This window comes from Ambystoma mexicanum, chromosome 6p, assembly GCF_040938575.1.
Source record: "Ambystoma mexicanum isolate Mex_15411 chromosome 6p, UKY_AmexF1_1, whole genome shotgun sequence".
Classification (NCBI taxonomy): domain Eukaryota; kingdom Metazoa; phylum Chordata; class Amphibia; order Caudata; family Ambystomatidae; genus Ambystoma; species Ambystoma mexicanum.
Genome location: NC_090935.1, coordinates 366,261,126 through 366,288,789, shown reverse-complemented (window position 1 = coordinate 366,288,789; position 27,664 = coordinate 366,261,126). Strand labels below are relative to the sequence as shown.

At 52.9% G+C, this 27,664-nt stretch overlaps 1 protein-coding gene across 6 annotated transcripts in view; it reads right to left on the bottom strand.

Annotated features, from left to right (window-relative positions):
- NIPBL (NIPBL cohesin loading factor) overlaps positions 1-27,664 on the bottom strand; it is a 2,053,700-nt gene that overhangs the window by 839,192 nt on the left and 1,186,844 nt on the right. The gene's annotated exons all lie outside the window — the stretch shown is intronic.

Sequence of the window (27,664 nt, the reverse complement as noted above, 5' to 3'; positions counted from 1 at the left end):
AGCACCTAGACTGGTCTGTGATATGAATGCAACCCAACTATATCCGGTCTTGTCAAATGGTAAAGTTTACATATGAAATACATGCAAGTGGTATAGGCACATCTTATAAAAATGTTGAATAAAAGAACTCTGTCCCCTTCTCATGGTTACAGCTCTGGTGCTAGCAAGTAGCAAAATGGGAATAAGGGAAGTTACCTGCTGCAGCCGATGTACCTCCAATCCCTTGAACTGGAACGCCATTAAAATATGGCAAAATCACAAGTGAAATTTGTAAACTCTGCCTGGGAATCAACACATCTGTAGAGTAAAGACAGCTGGATAATGTTCTTGGAATCTTTGGCTGTGCATTTTCACAGTGGAGTAATGGGCAAGGACGACCCTGAACATTCATGTGTGGGAAGCAACAGCATTCCTCTAAGATGCACAATGCAGGCGGCACCTTTTATAACAAATGAAGTGATGCATACCTTTTACATCATTGCTATTTCTGCAACTGTTCAAAATACCAAACACTCCAAGAATAAAATTGAGCAATGGATTGGGCGTTGCAGCACAATATTACCTTTGTGGGTGAGGTTAAGGCTAAGGGTATTGCCAGCTTGGGTTTAACGTTAGCAAGACAATGACAGTGCATGATGCAGCCGGACAGTCACCTGGAGATGGAAGCCTTCGACAAGGCCTTCCCGTGATTCACATGTCCAAAATTGATAAACAGTTGTGAAGTCTTCTGAAACTCCTTTGTGTGTGTCACATAAAAATTCAAATAACGAACAATGTCCAATGGATGCAACATTCTCTCCACCAGAGTAGAAGGGTTCGGGAAGAAGACTGGCAATACATACGGCTCATTGAGGTGGAATTCTGACTGAACCTTCGGCACAAAGGTGGGGTGGGTCAGCAGCACCACCCTCGTAGCCTGGAAGGGCAAGTACGGCTGCTTGCAAGAGAGGGCTTGGATCTCCCCGACCCACATGGACAAAGTTATAGTCACGAGGAAAGCGTGCTTCAACAAGAGAAATTTCAGTGGGGCCTGATGTATCGGTTCAAATGGGGGCCGGCATGAGCTTTGTCAAGATCACATTGAGCTCCCAAGCTGGAGCAAGGGTCTTCACTGGTGGAAAAGTCCAGCAAAGGCCTTGGAGGAATTCCTTGTCAAGTCTGTGTGACCACAGGGATGGCTTACCAGGCGACCTGGCGTAACAGGATATGGCAGCCAGGTGCACCTTGATAGAGGCGTGAGCCAGTTCAGCCTTGGCCAGGGAAAGCAGGTACAGAAGGAGCTGCAGAGTTGTGACATGCAGGGGGCGTAATCTTCTGAAACCCTGCACCATATGGAGTATCGCTTCCATTTGTATCCGTACCATGTCAATGTCGATAAAGTTCTGGCTTTGGCTAGGATCTTCCTACATTCCAGCTGCAGGTGATGACCAAACTCTAGGGCTGCAGGAGCCAGGCCCAGAGGCTCAGCAAAGCCGGGTCGTGGTCCAGATTCGTTCCATCCTCTCTGGCGAGAAGAGCGGGAAGTGGAGGCAGTCGGATGGACAAAGCCAGTGACAGACGGAGCAGGTTTCGGTGCCAGATCTGTCGCAGTCATGCCGGAGTGATGAGTATCATCCTGCAGTGACACAGTGTGTTGATCACTCCAAGCACGGGCGGGATCGTGAAGAAAGCATACAGAAAGAGTCCCTCCCACATGAATTAGAAAGCATCCCCTAGGCTCCTCAGCTGTGGGAAACTGCTGGCGAACCTACAGGACTTGGAGTTGGCCGCCCTGGAGAAGAGGTCGAACCTGGGTTGGCCCCACTCGTGGACGAGAACAGAGGCTTGATTCTGGCAAAGTTCACATTGATGGCAAGAACGCAACTCCCTGCTGAGCGAGTCTGCAATGGTGTTCTAAGTGCCTTGCCAGGTGTAAAGGGACAAGGAACATGTCCTGAAGAATGGGCCAGCGCCACAGGGCCTGGGCTTCCAGAGTAAGCACTGGGGAGCATGTCCTGCCCAGTTTCAGGATGTAGAACATGATGGTGTTGTCCACGAAGTCCTCACCAACATCCCTTTCAGCAACGGCAGGAATGATTTGAGGATCCAGAAGACTACCTGAAGCTCCAGGACATTGATGTTAAGGTCTTTTTCCTCCAGAAGCCGTGGGCCTCTGGCATGCAATTTCCCGGTGTGGGCCTCCCACCCCTCCAGAGATGCATCTAAGGTAACGGTCTCCTGTTACGGTGGGACCTGAAACGGAGCCCCTTTCATGATATGTGGGTGCACCCCCCACCATCGTAGAACTTCCTGGAACTCCTCGTTGAGGACAAACTTATCTCTCCAAGAGCATAAGATCTGCAGCCACTGTGTGGCCAAAAACCCCTGGAGAGGTCTCATCTGCAGTCTGGGAAGAGATGGATACAGGAGGACATCATGGTCAATGGTAACTTGATGGCTTGCACTGTTGCGGATTGCGCCGACAGGCGCTGCACCTTCCCCAGGATGGCAGTCACCCTCTCCTCTGAGGGGGTCGCCAGACAAGCGACCGGGTGGAGACATGGGGCCCATAAACATAGTATTCTGCGATGGCTGGTGGGAAAGATTCCCATTTATGTGAAGTATTCCATTCAGTTGTGCACCCCCATTTTTTTGCTGCTGTTTATCTGACTTTGCCAATGGAGCACAGCCTTCAGCTGCACTCCCCTGGACTTTTTGCTCACTTTAGTATAGGGAAACTGACATGCCCTTAAAGACAGTCAGTACTGGGAGACTTTGTTTCCCTTAGTCCTTGTCAATATTGCAACTTTTTTAATTTATTTTTTTAACTTGTTTATTTTAAATCAAGGCAGGTTGATAATTACAAAACATTCTCAGCAACAATCATTCAGGCATGTTGATCCCCAGCCCTTTTTTCCTCCTGATCTCCTGATCTCCTCCCCCCGTCCCACCTTCCCCTCGGTCCTCTGAGGTGGATTCCTCCCTCCTAGATCGCTTATTTTGCGTCTCAAAGTCTATGTGTCTCCCTCAGGGATCACTTGGTCTTTCAGGATCCATCGAGCCCTGGTGGGTTTGTAGGTCAGAGCGGGGAAGCACTGGTCGTATTCAAGTACTGGGGCCCAAATATTCTGAAGTTGGTGGATAGTTCCCGCCTGCGCTGCTGTCACCTTCTCCGCAATCAAAATATCCCAAAGCTTAGTCCACCATTGGGGCATGTGAGGGCCTTCCGGGGACTTCTAGAAGCGGGCCAGCACCATTTTCCCTGCTAGCAGACAGTGTGAATAGTTTCGATCTGGTCCCGGAGCATGGGTATATCACGGGAATCGGGGCTCCCAGCAAGACTGGCTCTGGTTCTAGCGGGATCGCCGTTTCGGTGATTTGCGCGATGGTTCCTAAACACGTTTTCCAAAATTGCTGAATCTTTGGGCAAGTCCTCCACATATGAAAGAAGGAGCCTGGCCGGCAGGTGGATGAGGCGTGAGTTCTGGTCCAAATGTCTACCCAGGTTTGGTTGTCTATTGGGTGACCCAGATCTGCCTCCCACTGGGCCATGCAGCGAGTTCTTGCGATCAGGAAGTCACCTAAGAAGCACCTATACAGAGTGTATACTCTCCCACGAGCTGGAAGATCTCCAAGTGTGAGTTCCAGGGTGGTGGGAGGGCATGTTGCTGCTTGCAGAGTTTGAGGGTGCGAGCACCAGTGGCGCAGTTGGATATAGGTGAATCTGTCCCTTTCCTGGAGTTGGAACTTTTCCTTACATTGCTCAAATGTGAGGGGCCTCTCTCCCGTATATAGCTGGCCTATAGTCTCTAATCCGCCATTTATCCAGTTCTGAAAGTTGTGGGGGTGTGCTCCAGGTGAGAATGCCGGATTATGGAAGACCGGGGATCGTGGGCTCAGGCCTCTTGGTACTCTTAATCTTCAGCGCCCAGTCCCAGGAGCTTAGGGTATGTTTGGTTGATAGGAGGAGGTCTCCCCAGTGCGCTCTGAGGGGGGGTGGGATGTGTGGCAAAAATCGCAGGGGTAGGGGCACTTGCGATTGTTCCAGTTCTACCCATCTAGGGCGATTTGTAGTATTTTGCCATGCCTGGACCTGTGCTAGTTGAGCCACCACTCTGTATGCCTGTAAATCTGGGACCCCCAACCCTCCCAGTATGGAGCCCCGTAGTAAGGTTCGGAGGGGGATTCTTAGGGCCGATGATTTGTCAAAGTTTACTGTAAAGCCTGAGACCTCACCATAGCTGGCTATTTCTTGTAGCGCATGTTTCAAGGATGACTCGGCCTCCGAGATCGTGAGCAGTACGTCATCCGCATATAGGGCGATTTTGTGTTGCGTAGGGCCACTCTGTGGGCCTTTGATCTGGTTGTTTCGCCAGATTCTCTGAGCAAAAGGCTCCATGGTGAGTGCAAAGAGCAGAGGTGATAGTGGGCAGCCCTGTCTGGTTCCGCAGGACAGAGGGATCGGAGCCAAGCTGTGCCCGTTGATTCTCAGGAAGGTTCTTGGTCTGCTATAATTAGCGAGAATCATCGTTGGAATGCTGTCCCGAAGCCGAAGGCCCCCAGGGTGTGTCATGAACGCCCAATCCACCCTATCAAATGCCTTGGCCGCGTCCAGTGGAATTAAGACTAGTTTCTGGGAGTTCCGGGAGGCAAGGTCTACCAGGTTCAAGGTTCTCCGAATGTTGTCTCCTGTCGTGCGGTGTAAGATGAAGCCGGCCTGATCGGGGTGGATGATCTCTGGTTGGACGCGACTCAGGCGATTTGCCAAAAGTTTGGATTATATGTTTGCGTCAATGTTCAAAAGTGCAATCGGCCTATAGGAGGTCAGGTTTCTCGGATCTTTTCCTGGTTTGGGCAAGAGGATGGTGGTTGATTCCTGCACCGATGGGGTTACTGATCCCGTTTCCCTGAAGGAGTTGAACAAAGTTACTAGGGGGGTAATCGGCTGGGATCTGAACAGTTTATAGAGTCTGGTTGAAAAGCCGTCTGTTTTAAGTGATTTAATGGCCTCCTCAACCTCTTCCTCTGTAATGGGCTTCTCCAATTCGCCCTATATCGTGTCAGGGAGACGGGGCAATGCTGCCTTCTGCAGGTATTCCATCTGTTGCGGTAGGTTCCGTGGGGTTGCCGTCATGATTTGGGTCAGATGGTCTCTTGCTAATCGTTGCTTTTCGGGTTCTGAATATAGTATGACCCCATTGGGATCTCGCAGGCCGGTGAGCGTATTAATGCGCCTCCGCTTGGCCAATTTGGCCACCAGGAATCTGTTCGCCTTGTTGTTCTTTGCGTAGTACGACTGTTTGGCTTTCGCCATCAGCAGTGCGGTTTGTTCCGCATAGTGGGCTTCTAGTTTTTTCCTCGCCATGCGTATGATTCGCTGCGTCTTAGGGGACCAACCCTTTTCCCTGAGGACTGCCTCAGCTTCCTTCAGCTCATCTTCCAGAGCTATCCGAGTCCGTCGCCTATCCCGGTGATAGGCCGCTCCCTAATCACTGCCTTCATGGCATCCCAGTTATTCGCCAGCGAGGTGTCTGAGGCTGGATTCTCGTCAAAGAAATTTCTTATCCCCTGTGCGATCTTGTCTCTTGTAGACATATCATTCAGGATCGGGTCGTATAAGGACCATTCACGTAGATTATCGAGTTTGGTGTTCTGGACCCGGAGTTCCAGGATCACTGGGGCGTGATCAGATATGACTTTTGTGCCGATGGATACCTCCTTGATGAAGGCCAAGGTTTGCGGGGAGGTCAAGAAAAGGTCGATCCTCGAAAAGGTTTGGTGAACGAATGAGTAAAATGAGTAGTCTATTTCGGTGGGGTGAAGCACCCGCCATGTGTCTACTATCTCCAAGGACCTGAACAGCTGGAGGAGGCTTAGTGCTTGGGCAAAATCGATTGGAGTCAGGGGGGTGCGATCTGTCCTTGGTGGGGTCAGGAACCCCATTGAAATCCCCTCCGATTATCGTTTGGCCCTCTACGAAACGGGCGAGAGACGAGCCCAGGGTGTCATAAAAGTGCGATTGACTGGTGTTAGGGGCGTACACCGAGATAAAGGTATATAGGTTTCCTAGTAGGAGGCATTTGACAGCTGTATATCGGCCTTCCGGGCATGTTTTCGTTTCCAGAACCTGCGGGTTCAAGTTTTTCTAAAAAGGATCGCAGTGCCTCCCTTTTTGCTTGCTCCAGAGGCGAAAAATTGAAGCGGAAATAGCCGAGAGCTAAGCCGAGTAACATCCGCCGGCAGCAGATGAGTTTCTTGTAGCATGGCTACCGCAGCATCTTCGTCCTGGAGTTTTTGTAGAATTGCTTTCCGCTTGTTAGGAGAGTTCAGGCCATTAAAATTTAGGGAGAGAAGCCTCAGGATTTGGTGGTCTGATGTCCTTACTTTCTCTATTACTTGGGTTGGGGGGGGAGCCGTGAGCTGGTGATTCAACTGCCATTTCCACTGTGAGTCTTTAGAGTATCATCCTGCGCTTGAGGTTTTAACACGGGGCCCCAACAGGGGGCCGCAACTTTAACTGACGGGTGGCCCGACATTGTGAGTACGGACGCACCCTTGGCCAACAGCGCCAACTGTCCCATTGAGTATTGTGTACTGTGGGTTTCCAAGGAACCAGAAGTGGAAAGTATCCTCGGAATGGGTATGAGCCATGGGTATGGCCCGCAGCCTCAGTCTTCGAGGCTCATCAGTTTAGGAGGGAGGTGGTGGTGGTGGTTCCAAATTTAGGTGAGGCCAAGCGAGTCTGGGCTAGGAGGATGTTAGTATCTGGGGACGCAGGAGCGCCTCTGATCATCACCTTCTATTGTTCCGCTGTGTTGTCGACCATGACGATTGTCTAGGCTTTGGGGAGGGGAGTGGTTCATGGTCCCCAGCCCCCTCCGGGTTCGGCGTGGAGGGCTCTCGAGGCGAGGTCGGGTGCATGATTTTCTCCACGTCCTCCAGGTGGCTAATCCGGCGCAGGGTGCCTTTGTATGTGAACTGCAGAGCCGTCGGGAACAACCATCTGTAGCGGACCTGCTGGTCCTGGAGGAAAAGTGCCAGGGGTGGGAGTACTCTCCTTTTCTGTAGGGTGAGTAGTGAGAGGTCCTGGTAAATCTGAAGTGGAGTGCCCTGGAAGGTGATATCCTCCCCTTGGCGGCTGATCGCCGAAATTGCCTCTTTTGTCGTGAAGAAGTGGACCCTGGTAATAACATCTGGGGGGGGAGGGGGGGTTATCCGAGTCCACACCCCGGCGCGGGTGTAGGCTGTGGGTCTAGCAAGAGCTGAGATTTATCCAGGTCCGGGAGTAAAGCCTCGAAGAAGCTCCCCACGTAGTCCGTCAGCTTGTTGTCGGGGACGGAGGTTGGGACCCCCCGAATGCGGAGGTTGTTGCGACGTGCCCTGTTTTCAAGGTCCTCGTGTTTAAACTCCAGGATCTCGCATTTATGTTGCAGGGAATTAATGGATCTCTGCATTTCCCCTAGAGTGGTAGTGTGATCCCGAGTCTGGTCTTCGACTTCTCAGAGTCTCTGTTCGACCTCCGTAACCCTCTGGTCTGTCTGCTCCATTTTGGTGGTAAGTTCTGAAAGGCATGAGCGGAACTCTAACTTAATGTCCGCCATGAATGCTATTAGGTCCCCTTTAGTAGCGAGGGATCCCCTGTCCTCTTGTGGTTTCTGTGGGGTCAGTTTAGGAGGATCTTGCTTCTTACTTTTATCTGGTGTGGCGAACATGGTGGATATATCCTTGCCCTTGCTAACTTTTGATTGCCTGGACATGCTGGTTGTGCTGGGCGGTCTCGGCCGGAAGAGTCGGAGGGGACTAGGATTGTAGGCGACGACCCCAGGGGTGAATATCGCTCCAAGCTCCATCTGGTCCCTGAGAGTCTAGAGTTGTTGGGGCAGTAGGTCGTGTGCTTCCGCCGCTAGCTGTCAAGGAGTATCCGAACGTAGGGGAGAAGCTGGCGGGGAGCAGCCGTTCCCCACAGTGTTCCAGGTCACTGGGTGGGTGGATGGGCCGGGGCGCCCCAGGAAGTGATGGGCCGGGGGGGGGACCATGGGTGAATGCTGAATGGGCCTCTGCCGCTTCAGCAGGCTAGATCCGGTTCAGGACGGCCCGATGTGTGCGTCAGGGCCCCGAGTCCACTCAGGAAAAAAAAGGGGGGGGGAGAGAGAGGGTTCCAGCACCCCACTCGCAGCCGAGCATACGAGCCGCCGCAGAAGCCCCTGCCGTGGACTCCAGTCGCCACTGGTACGATCCAGGCGGTTCTGTGTTCGCGGGTTTGCGGGCCCCCGAGGAAAGTCAGGCGTCCATCCGCTCTTCCTCCTCGGCACTCCACAGCTTTGTTACCATGAGGCACGTAGTATGCTGCTAGGCTCCGATGTGGCCGCCATTTTGTTTCCTTCGGCTGGTGACGGGGGTAGGGTTAGGTGGCTGGATTCGGGTAGAACGTCCTGCGTTCGAAGATCATGTTGGGCCAGGTTGTGCCGTGTAGGTTCCGGTCGCCTTAGATGGTGTTGGCGACCCGGTAGCCTCAGCGGAACGGCCAGAATTTGACAGAGGCAGCGGGCATCCCACAGGCGGCTTCAGAGGAGCAACCACATCGATGGCGCTCCAAGCCACGCCCCCAATATTGCAACTTTTCTGCAACATGTTGTAAGTGCACTACAGTATAATGCACTTGGGTCTTTCTGAAATTCCTAAAGGCCTTAGACGCTCTCGAAAGATTTTTTAGAAGTACAGCTATGCCTTGGACAGGGCTGGTGGCAGCTTATCTTTTCATATATTTTTAACCCTTTGCTGCCAGGTAAACTGCGTTTGGCACGAATAGGTGGCCTGGCTCCAAAATGGCCATGCCACAAGGTTCTTTGTCCTGTCCTTTGGCCATCTTGCCACTTCACCTTCCCCACTTCCCCAGGACAAGCCGACCCGGGTCAGTCCTTATTTGGGCATGCATTCTCCAACAAAAAGCCAAGCTTTCGCAGGCTTCCTCATGTCTTGTGTGTGAGCCCCAAAGATGTGGGCTGGACTGTCTAGTTGCAATCCACATCCTGGGTGCCAGAGAGTCTGGTGTACTGCGAATGCCTAGGACCACCATGGTCCATGATTGTTCCACGTATGGTGTGCCTGTATGTGAGCAGATCTCCCATTGGGTCGTCTTCATTTTGGCACGAAGGAGATAGTGGATAGGAGAAGACTCCAAAACATGTTGATCTCTTGAGTTCTCACTGAACGAAGGATAGGATCCAAGTATCCTGAAACTTAGAAACCAGAGTCGAGGAACCACTAGTTACCCGCTGGAAGGTTTGGCACCCTGAACCCGCTGTCGTCCCGCTGGACCCCTCTGCATCTGATCGAACGAGAATATCTGCGAAGACGCTTCGACGCTTTGGAATAGTGGGAGCAACTATTTGCGTTACCTTCAACAAACCCTGCACGTAAGCCATCTCGGAAGTGTCCCTGGGCCAACCAGTGGGCTAACCAGCCTGCGCAGGACCTTTGTTCTGATACCGCCGCCATTTCGAGGAGGCCCTTGAAACTTGGTACATCACAAGCTTTGTGGTCACGGCACTCACACCGAAATTCGAACACTGTGCGTTCCCAGGTATGGTGTAAAGAGCGCCCGAACCAGAGTACACACGGTTACCGTGTCATCCAGCCGTGGTGATGAACTTTGCAGGTGCCTTGCAGCTGTGTCGCCCAGTGCCCTGAAACCTGCTACAGTGAAACTGGCCTGATCCATCCACCAGGAGTGGAGATATCGCCACTGTCCTATTTGTGAATCAACACTAACTTCGTCGCTGAAAGCCGCAGAATTGCCGCATTTGAACCTGCAATCGAAGTGGACTCGACTGCTGAAGTTTGGTCCAGAATGCGCCAGGGGTAGGTGAGCAATTGCAACCCTTACCGATGGCCCCTAGCGCATCCATCCATTTTTTTGTACACGTGGCCCCTGAGGGCCCCTCTCCTTTCCACAGATAGACTGAGCTATCGAACTATTCTCAACTCCTGGAACTTGTTCTGCCCTCACAGGGAGACCCTCCACGAATAGTGGGAACCTATTCTGCATCACCTCACCTACCTTCCTGAGCTGCTACACAACCTACAAGAGACCCCGTTTTCACCCACCTGCACTACCGCGTGCGCCAGCATTGCAAGTACATTTGAGCAATAAGCTCCCCTCTTCTTAGGGACTGGACTGCCTTTCAGTTAGGATTGCGATTACTGCAGAATTGCCTAAAGACTCTTTGCACTACCTGCTTCCTTCACTTTTCTAGGCTGTGGACCCATTTCGTGCATTAACCCTTTAGGCCACTTGGTCTTGTATATATGTATTTTAGTAGGATTGTTTTGGTTTAAAAGTGTTATTGTTACTAACTATTGTGTTGAAACTCAAAGGCCTTGAATACATGTATTTGTATTTTCAATATATATACACACCTGACTGGGAGTGATTTGTAAGTATTCTTTACTCTGTGTGCTCATTGAGGTATTTCAGTCACCCTAACCCCTCTTAAGACCTAGTCTTCACCACCACCAATGCTACTCCTTAATTGGTCTGGCTTGTCCAGAAGGTTACCCTGTTCCAGGAAACTAGGCTGGCCTTCTGAACCTTTGCCCACCAGGTCAGAGTTCAGAAATTCATCTCAACAATGGGTTCATGCAGGACTTCAGATAATTAATGGAAAATCCAAGATCTGTCAGCAGACAAATGGTTTCTGCCGTGTCTCGGTTCACCAGTGCGTGAGAGTGGGAGCAGATGGGCCAATTATTCAGATAAGGGTAGACGTGGCTGCCCTCGAGTTGAAAGTGTGCACCACCAGAGGTTAACACTTTGTGAACTCCCTTGGAGTCGATTTCAGGCCTAAGGGCACAGCCTTGAACTGATGGTGCTGGACCATGAACTGCAGGAACTTCCGATGTTTCCGGTGGATAGGGATGTGCAAGTAGGAGTCTTCCAGATCCAGCGTCGCCAGGGTAGGAGTCATTCAGATCAAGCGTCACCAGGAAGCCCCCTTCTTCCAGTTGGCTGAGCACGTTCTGCAACATGACCATCCAGAACTTCTGGGACTTTAAGAATTTGTTGAGGCTTCTTAAGTCTAGGATTGGACTCCACTCTCCCAACTACATCTGCACCAGAAAGTATCTGGAGTACACTCTGGAGCCCCAGAGGCAGTGGGGGACGGGCTCCATTACCCCCTTTCTTAACATGGCTTGGACCCCCTGCAGCAGCTGTGCCATGCGTAGCTCTTGACGAGCCCCATGAGGAATTAGAGGACGCCTGCACTTGAACTCCAAAGTGTGCCCCTGACTGAGAAAATCCAGCACCCATTTGTCCGTGGTGATCGCCTTCCACTCGCTGACGAAATTTGATAGTCGGCCTCTCACTGGGGAGTGCAAGTGGGAGCATGGGTCCACGGCCGGTTCAAGTCGGATTGGGCGTCTGCGTTCTGCCGATACTGCCCTCAGCTGCCGATATGGGGTGTTCTAGCCCTTGGTGCACTGGCCGGACATCCCTCTTGACAATCCAAAGGACGACAACCTATGCTGTTGCAATGTTCCCAGCGAGCACCCTGTCACCGCTTCAGTCTCTGCAGACACTCGTCCATTGCCTTCAAAAAGGCTGGCCCCATGAAAAGGGCATGTCCACCACCTTGGCCTGGACATCCACCCTCAAGTTGGTGGCCTTCAGCCATCTAGGTCGACGAAGGGACACCCCATTGCCCATCTAGTGGAACGCAGTATCCGCGATGTCCAAGTCCACCGTGATGGCGTGGTCCTTCGCCAGCTCACACTCCTGGAACAGGGCCAGGGCTGCGACCCGCTCGTTCTCCGTCACGAAGTCCAAAATAGTTCCCTGCGGATAACAGCTTCGTGTCGTAGCAGAATAAGATGGCCAGGGAACCGGCTGACTTGATGGTGGAGGCTGCAGTATAGATGATGCAATTGCCCATCGCATCCAGTTTCTTCCTCTCCTGGTCATGGGGCACCATGGCCGAATACTACTGGTTCATTGAGCGCTTCCTGGCACGGCAAAGACCAAAGAGTCAGGAGAAGGCTGTGACCTCAAGTACGTGGGGTCCGAGTCCTGAACACTGTACTTCTATTCCAGTCTATCCCGCTTGGGAGGAGAGGTACTCAGTGTATTCATTAAGCCAGATGCCATTACTCTCAGGCATCATTCAGCAGCGGGGTGGATATGACAGTCTTCCGCCAGGACTCTCGGTGTGGGAAGAGGAACCCCTTCTTCGTCTCCTTCAGCACCAATATGAAGAGGGGTAAAGGGCCCTTGACATCATGGCATGAAAGGAGCCTAACTCATGAGGTGGTGAAGCCCTGGTGGGCTCGTCGGCACCCAACGGCTCTATGTCTGCTGCCAAATAGTCCTCTGACTCATCGGTAGGAGTTGCCGAAGTGTCCGTATCCCTACCAGTTTTCGTGGGCTCCTCAACCACCAGAGACCAGGTCTGATGTGGAGGTGACGGGGGTGTCGGTTGACACTTCGGGCAAGCTGCGACCTTCGACTTATGCTTCGGCCTGGACAGGCTCCTCGACGCATTGAGGGACTCCGGGCCGAAGCAGTCACAGGTTTAGCAGGCAGTCTTTGCCATTGCACTTTCATGGGCTAGGTGGTGACATGGGTTCATCCCGTGGAGATCCCACTATGGACAATGTCTCATAGCCGTGGTCCGAGTTGTAGTCCTTGGGCAAGTTGTCGTTGTGGGGGCACGTGTAGCTGTGCACCGGCTCCCTTGATGACATCCTTTGGCCCAGCTCCCCATCATCATGCTAGGGGGTGAGCAGGCGTTAGTCTGTCCTTGTCCTTCTCCGACTGCTTTGGGAGTGGGGCGACTATAGGAACAGTCTCCATCACCGGGGCACCAAAGAATGTTGTTGGCGTCCCTGCCGTTGATGTCGCTGCCACAGCAGCCCTAGGCTGTGGTGGTAGGGTCACTTGTGGGGTGGCCGCTGTTGTGACCGTAGAGACCACCTTCGTCGCCATGCCCCCTCTTTTGACGAACCACCTTCGTCGCCAGGCCCCCTCTTTTGACCAAGTTGTGGTCTTGGAGGAAGTGGATGTCTTTGAGAATGAAGCAGTAGTCTACAAAGTAATTGTGTTGGCCATCGTCGGGGAATGCGAGGAGCCACGAGAGGACCTCTCCTTCACAGGCTTATCCGAAGACGGTAGACTAAGCTTTGTAGGGGTTGTTAGGCAAAGTTTGTATGTAGTACCCTCTGGGACCACTACACACAACTCTGACAATAGGTATAGGACACCCAACCTTTAGTATAATCTTGTACTACACAGTTTTGGTAGCGTGTTGAGCAGCCAGGCTTATCTCAAGAGGGGTAAATGTGAGCTATAGTGGAGTTACAAAGAAATTTACATTTACAGGTATTCAAATAAACTCTTACACTCAAGGTTTCTTGAATAAACAATGATTAGTTTATCAGTCAGTTAGAATAAGCCTTCTTAGGAAGGGAGCAATATAATAGTAACACTTAAATACACTTCATAAAATATACTCTCTTAATATCCCTAAATCAGTAGATACCCTTTTGGGATGGCCCACAGACACAACCTACAGGTGACTTCAGGAAGTAGGGTGCTGGGGACAGTAATATCTTACTGTTGACATTTAGAATACTTTTAGAAGTTGGTAAAAGGCAAAGATTAGAACAACAAGAGACCACCCAGCGTCAGCAGGTACGGCAGTACTTGGGGAGCCGTAATCCGTAGAGGGTTAATCTTCTGTGCGTGGCACCAGACAGAGAACCTCTTCCATTTGTGTCCGTAGCATTTAAGAGTCGAGGACGCCCTGGCCTTTGCAAGAACCTCTCTGCAGTCGGCCGGTATGTCGTATCCTCCAAACTCTAGCGCTGCAGGAACCAGGCCTGCAAGTTCAGCGATTTCGGATCGTGGTGGAGGATGGCGCCTCCTTCCCTGGAGAGTAGATCCGCGTCCACCGGCAGCCTGATTGGCGGGGACGCTGATAAGTCCAGAAGGTCCGGGAACCATATCTGCCTCGGCCACGCAGGTGCGACGAGGATCATCCTGCACCGTGACCTCTTGAGCTGGTTGACGAGCCGGATTAGCAGTGGCAAAGGAAGGAACGCGTAGAGGAACAGGCCCTCCCAGGGGAACGAGAAAGCATCGCCCATGGTCCTCGCCTGGGGAAACCTGCTGGCGAACCTCCGGCACTTGGAGTTCGTCGCCGTCGCGAACAGGTCGATCTGGGGTGTGCCCCACCGTCGGAAGAGGCGATCCACTAGATCCTGCCGTAGTTCCCACTCGTGGCACGAGCGCAGCTCCCTGCTGAGTGAGTCGGCGATGGTGTTTTTTATCCCTGCCAGATGAAACGGTACCAGAAACATCCTTTGGGCGACGGCCCAATGCCACAGGTCCTGCGCCTCCTTGGACAGTGCTGGGGACCTGGTTCCGCCCGGTTTCCTGATGTAAAACATGGTGGTGGTGTTGTCGGTGAAGATCCTCACCACCTTGCCCTTGAGGGACGGAAGGAAAGACCTGAGGGCCCAGAACACTGCACGGAGCTCCAGGACGTTGATATGGAGGGACTTCTCCGTCGGGAGCCAGAGGCCTCTCGCGTGCAGATTTTCGGTGTGCGCTCCCCACCCTTCCAGGGAGGCATCCATGGTCACTGTCTCCTGGTGGTCTGGGGTCTGGAAGTCCATGCCCGCCGTCAGATGCGCGCGGGTGCCCCACCACCTGACTGCTCGGCGGAAACTCTCGTCGAGTGTGATCCTCTCCTCGAAGCCGCCCGTCGTTTGGATCCAGCGCGCGTCCAGGAACTCCTGCAACGGGCGCACCCGGAGCCTGCACATGGGAATGAGGTAGATGCAAGAAGACATTCCGAGGAGGGACTTGATGGACCTCACCTTGGCCGCGTCGGAAACCAACATCCGCTGTACCTTGCCCAGGATGGACCTGGTCCTTTCCTCCGACAGGGAGGCCAGAAGGGACACTGTGTCGAGCTTCGCTCCCAGAAACAGTGCGTTTTGCGCGGGTACCAGGTGGGACTTGGCGTAATTCACGGAGAATCCCAGGTCCGTGAGAAGTTGGACGGTCCTTGCCGTGTGCTCCACGGCGAGCTCCCTCGTCTTGGCTCGGATGAGCCAGTCGACCAGGTAGGGGTAGACGTGGATCCCCTCGCGGCGCAGCTGCGCCGCCACCGGTGCAAGGCACTTGGTAAATACCCTGGGTGCCGACCGTAGTCCGAAGGGGAGGGCTTTGAACTGGTAGTGACGCCCTTGGACCACAAACCTGAGGAATTTTCGGTGCCCCCTTAGGATGGGAATATGGAAGTAGGCATCCTCCAAATCCAACGACGACAGGAAATCTCCTTCCTCCAGCTGACCCAGGACGTGCTGGAGGGTGACCATCCGGAACTTCTGCGCCTTGATGAACTTGTTCAGACGTCGCAGGTCTAGGATGGGGCGCCATCCTCCCGTCTTCTTCACGAGGAAGTATCTCGAGTAAACTCCGGAGCCCCGAAGCCTCTTTGGGACGAGTTCGATGGCGCCCTTCCTGAGCAACGCCTTTACCTCCAGGAGAAGCTGAGGGACGTGAAGCTCTTTCCTGGCCACGGGGGGGACGCGAGGGCACCTTCTTTGAAACTCGAGCGCGTGGCCCCGGGCTAAGGCGTCCAGCACCCAACGGTCGGTGGAGATGGACTCCCACACGCTGACGAAGCCCGCCAGCCGGCCTCCCACCGGGGTGCTTCGGTGGGGGCCCGACCCCACGGCCGGTTCAATCCTGTTTCGACGAGGCTTTGCCGCCTTCACCTCCTTGGCGACGACGGCGGGGTCCGCCAGACTTGCCTCGTCCTCTGTAGGCCTCCTGAGACAACGAGCGGGCCGCTTGACGGTAGGTGGAGAAACCGCCGCCGGAACCTTTGGAGGCGCCCTTGCCTCCGCTGCTCCGAAAGGGCGTCTGTCGTTGCAGAACCCCAAGGGCCCGGGCCGTCTCAGTGTCCGCTTTAATGGCCTGTAGGGAATCGTCCACTGTTTTCCCAAACAGGTTGTTCCCATCGAACGGCATGTCCAGGACTCTGGTCTGTACGTCTTCACGGAAGTCCATAGCCTTGAGCCATCCACGCCGCCTAAGGCACACGCCGTTGCCCAACTGGCAAAACCCAGTGTCGGCGATGTCCGTCGCAATAGAGATGGCGTGGTCCGACGCCACCTCACCTTCCTGTAGGATCTCCAGGGCATCCGCCCTCTTGTCGTCCGGTAGGAAGTCCAGCAGGGGAGCCAGTCTGTACCATAGCTCCCTGTCGTAGCGGGCCACGATAGCCAAGGCGTTGGCCGCTTTAATCGTCGTCGCTGCCGACGAGATGACCCATCGTCCCATCGCGTCCAATTTCTTTCCCTCGCCGTCCGGTGGGGAAGTCGATGTGGAGGCCGCACCCCCCCCGCTTTCTTCCTGGCTGCCGCGGAGACGACGGAGTCCGGGGTAGGCTGCGCCCGGAGGCACAGGGGGGCCGCGTCCGGGACCCGGTACTTCTTCTCGTACCGGTCTCTTCTAGCTGGCGTCGTGGAAGGGTTCTTGAGGAGGGCGAGGCCCTCATCCCAAATGTCGTCCAGTAGAGGCACCGCGAGGACCGTCTTCCTCTGGGCCTCGCGCCGTTGATAAAGGAATCCTTCCTTTTTCTTCTCCTCAGGGCAGAGCTGGAAAAGCTTGGATGCCCTGGCGATCATGGAGTGGAACGATCCAATCTCGTCGGGCGGAGAAGCCCTGGTGGGAGGTGACGACGGGAGATCCTCGTCGTATACCTCGTCGTCCGTACCCGTCGCTGCCGTGTCAGTCCCCTTATCATCCCCTCGGGTGGACCGGGAGGAGGGCTGGACGGGTCGCGACGGCTGAAAAGGAGGTGGAGGGTGAATCCTTCTCTTCTTGGGCGGTGGAACACCCGAAGGTCCCGGTTCAGGATCCGCCGACGGGAGAGGTTCCTCCGTCGGCAACGGTAGTCTCGTCCTTATCTCTGAGCATAAGGACTGTATAGCCAACAAAATGGCCGCCAAGTTGTCTTGCGGCGCTGGCAGAGGGGAATCCGACGGGCGATCAGGGGCCCCGTCGTCAGCCTCGACACTGTCGTCGTCACCTGCGTCGGGATCCATCCCGACGGGCCGGTCTTCATCCACGCCAAGGCCGTGGCTTAAGACCTCGATCAGCTCTTCCTCTGAGGCAGAATCTACGACGACGCCCTGCCCCCCCCCCCTTTTTCTTCCCCGCCGGGGATTTCACGGGGGTCCTATCGATGGGCACAAAAGAAGACTCCCTCCGAGGTGGCAGGGAGACTCTAAGCCCCGAGGTCGCCACCACTGGTGTAGCCTCCACAGGCTGAGCCAGGGCCGCCGCGGCAGTATCGATAGAGGGCTTGGCCAGATGGATTAAGGCCTTCACCACCTTAGGTGCGCTCACCGCCTTATCCTTGAGGGGGGGGGGGGGACACTGCCTCGCTCCCCCTCCGATGGGGCCTTCGAGCTCGACCGGGGCCTCTCCAGGAGCTTCGCCGGGTGCTCGCCCTTCCTCTTACCCGACCCAGAGCGTTGGCTCGTGGCTGAAGGTGCCGGGGAGGGTGCGCCCTGCCTGGCGCCCGTAGAGCCCGACCGTTCGGCGCTCCCGGTGCCAGCGGACTCGCGGTGCTTGGCCTTGTATTGGACCCCCGTCGCCGGTGCGTCCTCAAAGGTCTTAGAAGACCGCTCGGATTTCTTCCTCTTCTTCTCGCCTGACGGGCTCTTCCCTTCCAGCCAGTTGGCGAGGCGTTGGTGGCGGTCCTTCATGGTCCGCTCCGACATATTGCCGCAAAACGCACAGTCCTTCTCCACGTGCGTCTTGTCCTCATGTAAGCAGTAGAGACAAAAGGAGTGTTCGTCCTCCTTAAAGACGTTCTGCAGCTGGCATCCAGGGCAGACCCTGAACAGCTTTCCGGGCGTCGAGCTTCCCTTCTCCTGGGCCATGTCCGGGCCTGAGAAGCTTCTGGAGTCCTCCAAAACGTAGCTCGACGAAATCTTCACCCTTGAGGGGCGCAGACGAATCCGACACGGGTCCCCGTTGATCGGATGGAGAGACGATGGAGCTTGAGGCTCTTTTGACCGAAAAAAACCGAAGTTTTTGAGAAAAAACGTGAAAAAATAGCACTAACGCTCGAGAGCAATAGCACAAGGATCCCAACACATGAACGTGCGGTAAAAATCTGAAGATGGCTGCCAGAGGCGGTGCTTAGGTAGAGGGCAGTCATTGGCTGTGGTCAGTCTGACGCAGAGACCAGTGATTGGTTACTACTACGAAAGACAGATCAGAAACGAAACTGATACTGGTTTTTTCTTTACCGAGGATTCCCAGCCTGACGACTGGGAATATTCATGAGCATGTGAATCCATGCCAGACCCCATGCTGGAGAAGAGGAAGAGCATGGTTAACATTACAACACCAGCTCCTAAAAAGAGGAACGAGGAGCAACACTCCTTACAAAACAGTCCTCTACAAACTCTTAAGATTACAGCACCGGCTGATCGGCACAGTGGGAAGCCTGACACCTTCAATACCCAAAGCCCAAGACGCAAGGAGGGTCATCGGACTTGTGGTAGATACAGGAACAACGGAAGCACGACAAGGAACGAGAAGCCAATAAACAAGTGAATCAAGAGTCGCTGTGTTTTTCGGCTGGAAAGGGTCCAGGCAAAATAACATTAAGCAGAAACACCACGCTAAGCTTTTTTTAGTTGTGTGCCAAACCTACGACAACTCACCTCAGATGATCTGAGGACAATTGAACCTTGTGAGAATGGTCACAGGGACTGTACTTATACATATAGCCTCTCCAATCGTACAGAACATTCTAATCAAAGAGGCTGAAAACCTCCTGATTTTGGGATACGATTTGAGAGAGCTTGATCAAGGGAATGAGGCAACGAAGACTCCAATGATGACTCCAACTGTGCCAAAATCACAAAGAATGACCGACTAAAAAAAATGAAAAAAGAGCAAGAATTGGAAAGTAACTACAGGTTACCATCTAATGTCAAATCACCTGTGAAGAAGCTCAGAAGAGAAAGTCGGAAGAGAACCAATACTAAAGTGGTGCAAAAAGACCAAATCCGACTTGAAAACAAAAAAGCTAATTGGGTTAAGGGGAGGGACAAGCGAAGATCCCGTTCCCCTGATACAGAGAAGCAAATTGGGATGTATAAAATTGTTCGAACTACAATTGTTCGAATTACAATTGACCTTTGCACAATTGACCGAATTGTGAAGGTCAATTGTTACATATATGCGGGGGGAAACCCCCCGCAACCTATATATATATATATATATATATATATATATATATATGATACATTACTCACCGTAATCGTATTTCTGATGCTTGTATCTGCTTAGATTCACATGCTGTGCCTGCTGCAGAGTATTACAGTTGTTTTTCGAAACTCGAAAATGGGCGTCAACACAGGGCGTGCCAGTAATACTATCCCTAGTGTGACGTCCACTGTACCCAAGATCCTTCACCCGTCTAGGATCCTCAGATTGTATTTTTTCTGACATGAAGTAGCATGAGGAGTAGCGTGAGTACAGATAATCCAAGCAGATAGACAGAAAGGTAAGACTACAAGCAATCATGCGCCTTCTCTCGGAGGGGAGGAAGGGTGGGTCGCATGTGAATCTAAGCAGATACAAGCATCAGAAATACAATTACGGTGAGTAATGTATCCCTTCTGAGGCTTGTGGAATCTGCTTAGATCACATGCTGTGCATAGATTGTGAGAGACGGGCCTCAACGACCGGTGGGGGGTGTCTGTACTTCCGCTCCCTATATGGTGGAGGAGAGGCACAGGAGACCCCAGCCAAGATTCTCTATTCGGTAGCAATGGTCGAGCAATCAAGCCTAGCTTCTCAGGAGGTGATGCAGGCTGGTTCTTAAGTACAGTGTATCCCCAAGTCCCCACAAAGGAATATCCACACTCTGTATTGGTTAGAACACAGTCTTTATATAATCAATAGTTAAGGTTATGTACATTTATCATAGTAACTCACTTTGTACTCCGGCAAAATCTACAATGGCAAATATTTACAATCCTAAAGTGGTACCACCCTAGAGCTCATTACAGTGCATTAACAATACTGTACAATGTCACGCAGACCAATAGAGTGAAACCAGCAATAGAGAGAGGAGAGAAAACAAGATGGTTGAGCAGTAGGCAGAATACTGGCCCCTACCACTAGGCACAGTTCAGTGTGGAGATCCCCCCCACCTGGGCAACCTGTAAAACAAGATATAGCACCCGCCCAGTCCATATACTGCTCGGCAAGTCTTATTCTCTCCTATAATGTTTTTACCCCCCCAATGTACCTGGTGGAGTCGAGTTCCTTGAAGAGACGTCGACAAACGTCGAGGAACTCGCTGTTCGGCGACGGGGAATCGACGGCCCTTCTTGAATGCCTTCCCTTTCAAGCGGGAGGCACGGGGCGTCGAACGTCCGTCGACAAACGAGGTAGAACGATGTCGATGAGGCGGCAGCTTCGTCCAAGCGGTGCTCGTCGGCGTCGGAGTCCTGCAAGGCGGAGGTGTGCGGGGCACCTCGATGACAATAGTTCTGGACCGCAAAGATTGTAGAGACGGAGGCCCAGCAAGGGCGTCGAGTCGTCCGAGTCTTTGAGGTCATCGGGTGGCGGGAAACCCACCGGCAGGTTTCTCCTCGGCGCGTTGGTCGTCCTCGACTTTCTCAGGCAGGATAAGCGGTCGACGATGCGGTCGAGAGAGTCCTTCAATTGAATGTTCTTAGGCAAAGGAGCGGACGGCTCCAGTCGTCGGCGGCACGGCGTCAAGTGGTTCCCACGGCTGGGCAACACAACTTCGACGGGCCTCCAGCGGTTACACAAACCTGCGAACCCTGGTCGACGGCAATGGACTTCGACAGCGTCGATGTCCGGGTGCTTCACCTCGATCTCCTCAGCGGTCCCGTCTTGGGTCGAGAGCCTTCCGAGGGTCTGTCTTCCAGGGCGCTTCGGCGAAGATGGAGCGGTGCTCGATGGTCCCTCGGAGCACGGGAAGAGGGCGCCTTACCAGGTCCTCTCTCGGGTCAGCCCTCGACGAATTCGTCAGCCTTCGGATCGGTCGAAGCAAATGCCACAGCAAGTCGTCTTCTTCCAGCTGGACGTCGAGGATCAGCAGTTCCAGTTACTCGTAGAGTGGAGACTCAGCTACCTGGCTGCTTTAGGAGCACAATGGTCGCTTCTCAACCAAAGGTCCCTTCTGAACACTTTTCCAGTGGTGAGAGGTCCCCAGATATACTATCCTCTCTCTCATCCACGCTGCTGGCACACACTCGGCAGCCAATCATACTGCAGGCCATTCATGCAGTCAGTCAGCCAATCAGGCACACAGTGCATTCAGGCCACACTCCTCCCTTCCAGACACTCACAACAAGAAATGTGGATTGGGACAAGGACCCAGCCATTCAACACTACACACCGCATTCAGGCCAGTTTCGGGCAGGGCTGTCTCAGTCTTTGTCTCTCATGCCAGAAACCAGACAACCACAACAAGAAGTGTATATTGGTCACACACTCCATTCACCCAGGTCCCACCCACAGGAGGTACCCACAACATACAGTCACTGTGAAGGCTCCAGCCAGTCTAGCTGGGCCTTCCCAACAATACTATACATGGAACTTCCACCCAACAGCCAGTCAGGGGGAAGGGACAGAGACAGGGCTTCCCAGGACTTTGGGAAAACAAGATAACAGGCAATAGAAAGCAAGAGGCCACAGGGGCCATCTTGTTTCCTATCAGGAATCAACAGATCCCAATGGCAGGGCCGGGGTATCCCAAAATGGAGGACACCCGGAGCACCTGTCAAATTCGGCATGGAGCTGCCACCAGCCCATACCCTGCTCTGGGGCCACCCACAGGTGCCCAAAAACATACACTAGGGGCACAGGGTTGTACCCCTACCCATGGGTGCCATAAGGGTATCCCATGGGTCTGTTCACCAAACCAAAAGAGAGCTGCACTGCCAGGAGTCCCACATGGACTCCGGGGCAGAAAAAATAACAGAACACACGGTAAAAACAGTAATAGGACAAGGATTCAGAGGCCCTGTCCCTCAGATGCATTTCCAGCATCACATAGATTAGCGAGCAGTACCAGAAGAAGGAGGTGGGATGTGAGAAGGGTCATGAGCAAATAAGTGTCTTAGAACCGCTTGTCCCACTTGTGTATCTGCCTTGGAATGGGTGTCAATGCAGTAATGCTGAGTAAAAGTGTGAATAGAGCTCCAAGTAGCTGCTTTGCAAATGGTGTCAAGGGGTACATTTGCAATGAAAGCCAGAGTGGCCCCAATGCCTCTAGTAGAGTGGGCCCTTGGCGTAAAAGGCAGAGTCTTTTCAGAGAGTGAGTAACACAGCTGGATACAGTTAATAATCCACTTCGAGATGGCACCCTTAGAGACGCGATCCCCCTCTCTGCCTGTAGCTACGGAGACAAACAGTTGATCTGTTTTCCTTAGCGGTCTTGTTTTATTTACATAGTAGAGGACCGCCCTACGCACATCTAGGGTGTGTAGTTTCACCTCAGCCGAGTTTTGCGGGTTCTGGAAGAAAGCGGGAAGCTCGATGGACTGGTTTACATGGAATTTTGATATAAATTTAGGTGAGAACCTAGGGTGTGTGCGTAAAACCAGTTTGTCTTTATGGATAGTAAAGAAGGGATCCTGCACTGACAGAGCCTGAATTTCACTGACCCTTCTTATAGAAGTAATAGCTACTAAGAAGGCCGTTTTATAAGTCAGGTGTTAGAGACTGCTTTTATGCATGGGTTCGAAAGGGGGGCCCATGAGCTTGGCTAGCACCACATTAAGGTCCCACCCTGGTGGTGGGTTTGAAATAGGAGGGTGAAGTCTCTTTACTCCTTCCATGAAGGCTTAAACTACTGGTACTTTCCAGCACGAAACCTTGCTATGGGAAGTGGTGTAAGCCGAGAGGGCTGCCAGGTGTACTTTCAGTGAGTTGAAAACCAATCCTGCATCTAGCAGGTGGAGCATGTATGTAACAATAGTGGAAGGAGTGCAATCAACTGGGTTGATTTGTCTACTCTGGCACCAGATAACGAACCTCTTCCACTTGTCAAAGTAACAGTGCCTTGTGTTAGGTTTTCTAGATTCCTTTAGGATGTCCATACACCTCTGTGGCAAATTGAGGTGTCCAAACTCTATGACCTCAGGAGCCATGCTGCCAAGTTCATTGAGTCGGGTTGCTGGTGCACTGTTTGACCTTGGTGCTGGGACAGTAGGTTGTACCAGGCTGGAAGTTTGATGGGCTCGCACACCGCCATCCTGCGTAGGTGTGGGAACCACGGTTGTCTTGCCCACATGGGAGCAACTAGGACGAGCGTCATCGATTCCCTGTTCATCTTGTTCACCACTTTCCTGATGAGGAGTTGGTGGAAAAGCGTACGCAAACATCCCTGACCAGTTCATCCACAGGGCGTTCCCCTGGGAGTCTGGTTGGGGGAACCTGGATGCAAATCCTGGGCATTGTCTGTTTTCGCTTGTGGCGAATAAGTCTATAGTGGGGAAACCCCACTGAGAGAAGAGATCTTCTACGACCTCTCTGTGAAGAACCCATTCGTGTTCCTCTGGGAGGGAGTCTCTGCTCAGAGCATCCGCTAGGGAATTGAGCTCCCCTGGAACATGTTGTGAAGACAGGAAGATGTTCCGTCTGAGTGCCCATATCCAAATTTTCTGGGCAAGCTTGGACAGATTTGGCGAGCGAGTCCCTCCTTGCTTGTTCAGGTAGAACATGGCTGTAGTGCTGTCCGTCCGGATTTGCACTGACAGGTGTAGTAGATGGGGCTCGAACGCCTGAAGCGCTCTGAATACTGCCAGAAGCTCTAGCAGGTTGATGTGGGTCTTGGCCACTGAGTGAGACCAGAGACCCTGAGCAGTGTGGTGGAGATGGTGAGCTCCCCACCCCGTCAGACATGCATCTGTAGTGACTACTGCCTGTACTTCGGGATCGTAAAAGGGTTTCCCCTGTGCGAGATTCTCTCTTGTCCACCAGTGAAGGCTTTGTACCAGTGTTGGCGAAACGACCACTAGATCGCCCCACTGACCACTTGCCTGAGACCACTGTTTCGCCAACCATTCCTGCATGGGACGCATGCGCGCGTGGGGGACCAGGTAAATACATGACGCCATCATGCCCAGTAAACGCATTGCTTTGCGTACCGTTATTTGTTGACCGGACTGATAATGTGGAATTTGCAGTAGTATATTCCGAATTCTTTCTTCTGAAGGAAAGGTCAACCCCTCCTGGGTATCCAGGATTGCTCCTAGGAATTGTTTTGAGGTGCTTGACTTTTTCTCATTGATTGAGAAGCCTAACTCATGTAGGAGGTCGATAGTCCTTTGAATGTTTGTCCTGCAAATTCCTGGGGTTTCCCCCGTTATGAGCCAGTCGTCCAGATAAAGGTACACTGGGATTGCCTCCCTGCGTAGGTGTGCAGCCGCCACCGCCAGTACCTTGGTGAATACCCTTGGTGCTGAAGCTATCCCGAAGGGTAGTACCTTGAATTGGTAGTGGCGACTGTCCACCTTGAAGCGCAAGTACTTTCTGTGCGCTGGGAACATGGAAATATGAAAATAAGCATCTTTCATATCCAAGGTTGCCATGTAATCCCACTTTTTTAGGAGGGGGATTACCTCTTGTAGCGTGGTCATACAAAATTTTTGGGGCTTGACATACTTGTTGGCAGGCCGTAAGTCCAATACTGGGCGCATTGTCAAGTCTTTCTTTGGCACAAGGAAGTAAGTTGAATAAATACCCTTGTTTACCTGGTGTCCCGGGACGAGTTCTATCGCGTCCTTTTGTAGAAGAATGGCGATCTCCTTGAGGAGAATCTTCTGATGTTCTAAGGAGTGTACTCTTTGTCGTGGAGGATGGTTCCGGGAACGCTGCAGTAGCTCTATACAATATCCTGTGGATACTGTTGACAGCACCCATCTGTCTGATGTGATCCCTTCCCAAGCCTGGGTGAAGTTTGAAATGCGTCCCCCTACTGGGGTTGCGTGAGAAGGGACCCCGAACTGAGCGTCACTGCTTTGGTGGAGGCGTGCCGCCTCCTTTGCTGGGGCTGCCTCTGCCTTTACCACGACCTCTCCTATTACCTCTGCCGTAACCCTGGGTAGACTGTTGGTTGTTGTTCCACTGTGTACCCTGTCCCTGGGAATAGTTAGATCCTCTCTGGGAATTTCGGCCGCGTGGGCGACGAAAATTACTATTCCCTCTCTGGTTAGGGGGTTTATTGGTTAACTGGCCAAGGGACTTGAGTGTCTCGTATTCGTCCTTGGCATTTTTCAGTGCGTCTTCGACCGCCTTACCAAACAACAGATCGGCTTCCACCCGTTTGTCCAACAATGATGCTTGTGTTTCTGCCTTAAAACCAGACTGCCGTAACCACGCATGTCTCTTGATAACAGTACCTTCTTCTATCAATCTGCCTGCGTTGTCCGCGGCGTCGAAGGTTGCTTTCAAAATGCAACCAGACACGGCTCTACCCTCTGCGGAAATCCGAGCTAATTGGCCCTTTAACGGTTCAGGAGCAGAGGCTATGAGAGCTGCGACTTCTTTCCACTGATGGCAGTTGTAGCTGGCCAACAGGGTGGTGGAGAAAGCAATCCTTGCTTGATAGGCGGACGTTGAGGCTACCTTCCTGCCGAAACCATATAGTTTTTTGCTCTCCTTGTCGGGAGGAGCTTCTGACGAAGACAAGGGTGTCCCAGCCCTCTTACGAGTGTTGGTGACAACTAGGGAGTCTGCCTTCAGATGTCCTCTTATATAGAGAGGGTCAGACTGTGCTGCCCTGAAAAGTTTTTCAACCCTGGGATTGACTGCTCTGGTGAGGTTTGGGTTCACCAGGGACGGATCTATTCTACGCTGAATGGATTTAAGGATAGGGATGGTCTGGGCAACAGGCCTCCTTTCTCCCACTAACTCTTCCGCGAAGTCCCTTTCCTCCTGTACACCGTGGGTGTCAATGTGGAAATGTTCTGCTGCGCGAGCGAGAACCTCATTTAGGAGGGGTTGGTTATCGACCGGGGAGTCGGTAACCGGGGCTTCGTTCTCTACCGGGGAATCTACTCTGTATGTTTCCGGGTCATCCTCTTCTTCCTCCTGCTCCTCATCGTCCCCATAGTAGCCCGTCCTGGTTTGCTCTTGAATCATACCAAACTCTTGGTCTTCACAAAAGGAAGCCTCTCCTTGATATTGCGAGTATGGAGTTGCGTAGGGTTGCACCTCGAAGGGTTCAGACCTCATCGGGGTCTCAAACCGGGCCTTCTTACTCGGGGGGATAGGATCAGTAGAGCCTGAGGGTGAGGCCCCTTGTGGATCATACGAGAGGAAATGTTCTGGATTTTTATCATAAAAATCAGCTAAAGAAGACATTCTTGACATGACCCTATGTCTTCACTGGACCATTTTTTGGAACTGGGAATGACTCTCTCAGAAAGTCTATGGGCTCTATCTTGAGTAGCTTTGCTGGTTGTGGACCTATCAGCAGACCTGGGTTTGTCTGTCTGTTTAGGGGGGATGGAGTGTTTCCCAGGTGTGGAAGAATGTACAAGTAGTTTCTTCTGCTGTTTTCCCCCCTCCCTGTGCGTAGAAAAATGTTTTCCCTGTCCCTTAGAGGCTCTGGGGTTTTTCGACGCCTGGCGTCGAGGATCGGGAGAGGTGTCCCTGTCCTTCGAGTGTGGGGCCTCGCTGGCTTTAATTGCGGGCTCCGACTCCTGGAGCGCGGCCTGGGGGTGGAAGTCGTCTTCGTCTTCCGACGATCGAACTTCTGTTAGCCTAGGGAGCGAGGCACTCTTGGCAAGAGTGGATGATTGCCTGGAGTCATGCGGCGATCTTGATCGAGAGCGCCCAGAGGACACCGAATCGGACCATTCTGTCTGTGCCTCTTTCCGAGAACTCGACGTCGATTCTCGGTTGGACTTAGTGTGTTTAGTGTGTGCCGTATGTGAAGCGCTTGTGTCGCCGGGGGTCTTCCTCATAGCCGCCCTGCCGGACGACCTTCCGAGGTCGGGGACCTGCGCTCGGCTGTCTTTCGACGCCGTAATGCCCTCGCCGTCCGAAAGTACGGCGTCGCTGCCATCGCTGAAGGCGCCCTCCGCTGCCATGGCCGCCTGCCTAGCGTGGTGGGCCCAACGCTTCGTCGAACGGTCCTTAAGTGTCTTAGGTTTAAACCTACTACACGCTCTGCAGTTCGCTTCGTGGTCCCTCGGCAAGCAGAGATTGCACGTGGCGTACCTGTCGACCCAAGGGTATTTGCGATTGCACTTGGGGCAGAATTGAAAAGGGGTACCCTCCATACGCACCTTGAGGCAGCGGGCTGTTAAGTGTAGGAAATGTATAAGGTGTACCTATATACAAAGAGTGTAGAGTATGTACCACGCCCCACTCTCCCTACTTGCAGGGCCGAGGCTAGCGGCCTACCAGGCCCGGGCCGAGGCCAGCGGCCTTCCGAGGCCCAAATCTGTCGTGCAGCAGCCGACGGTCGATTTCTTCTCCAGCCGGCGTCGAGTGTCGAAGTTCGACGTTGGGGTGGGGAAGGATGTCAATAGATTATTATTTTATATTTTAGCAAAAGTATGGCTAAGGCCAGGGGACTCCGCAAAATGCTTCCGA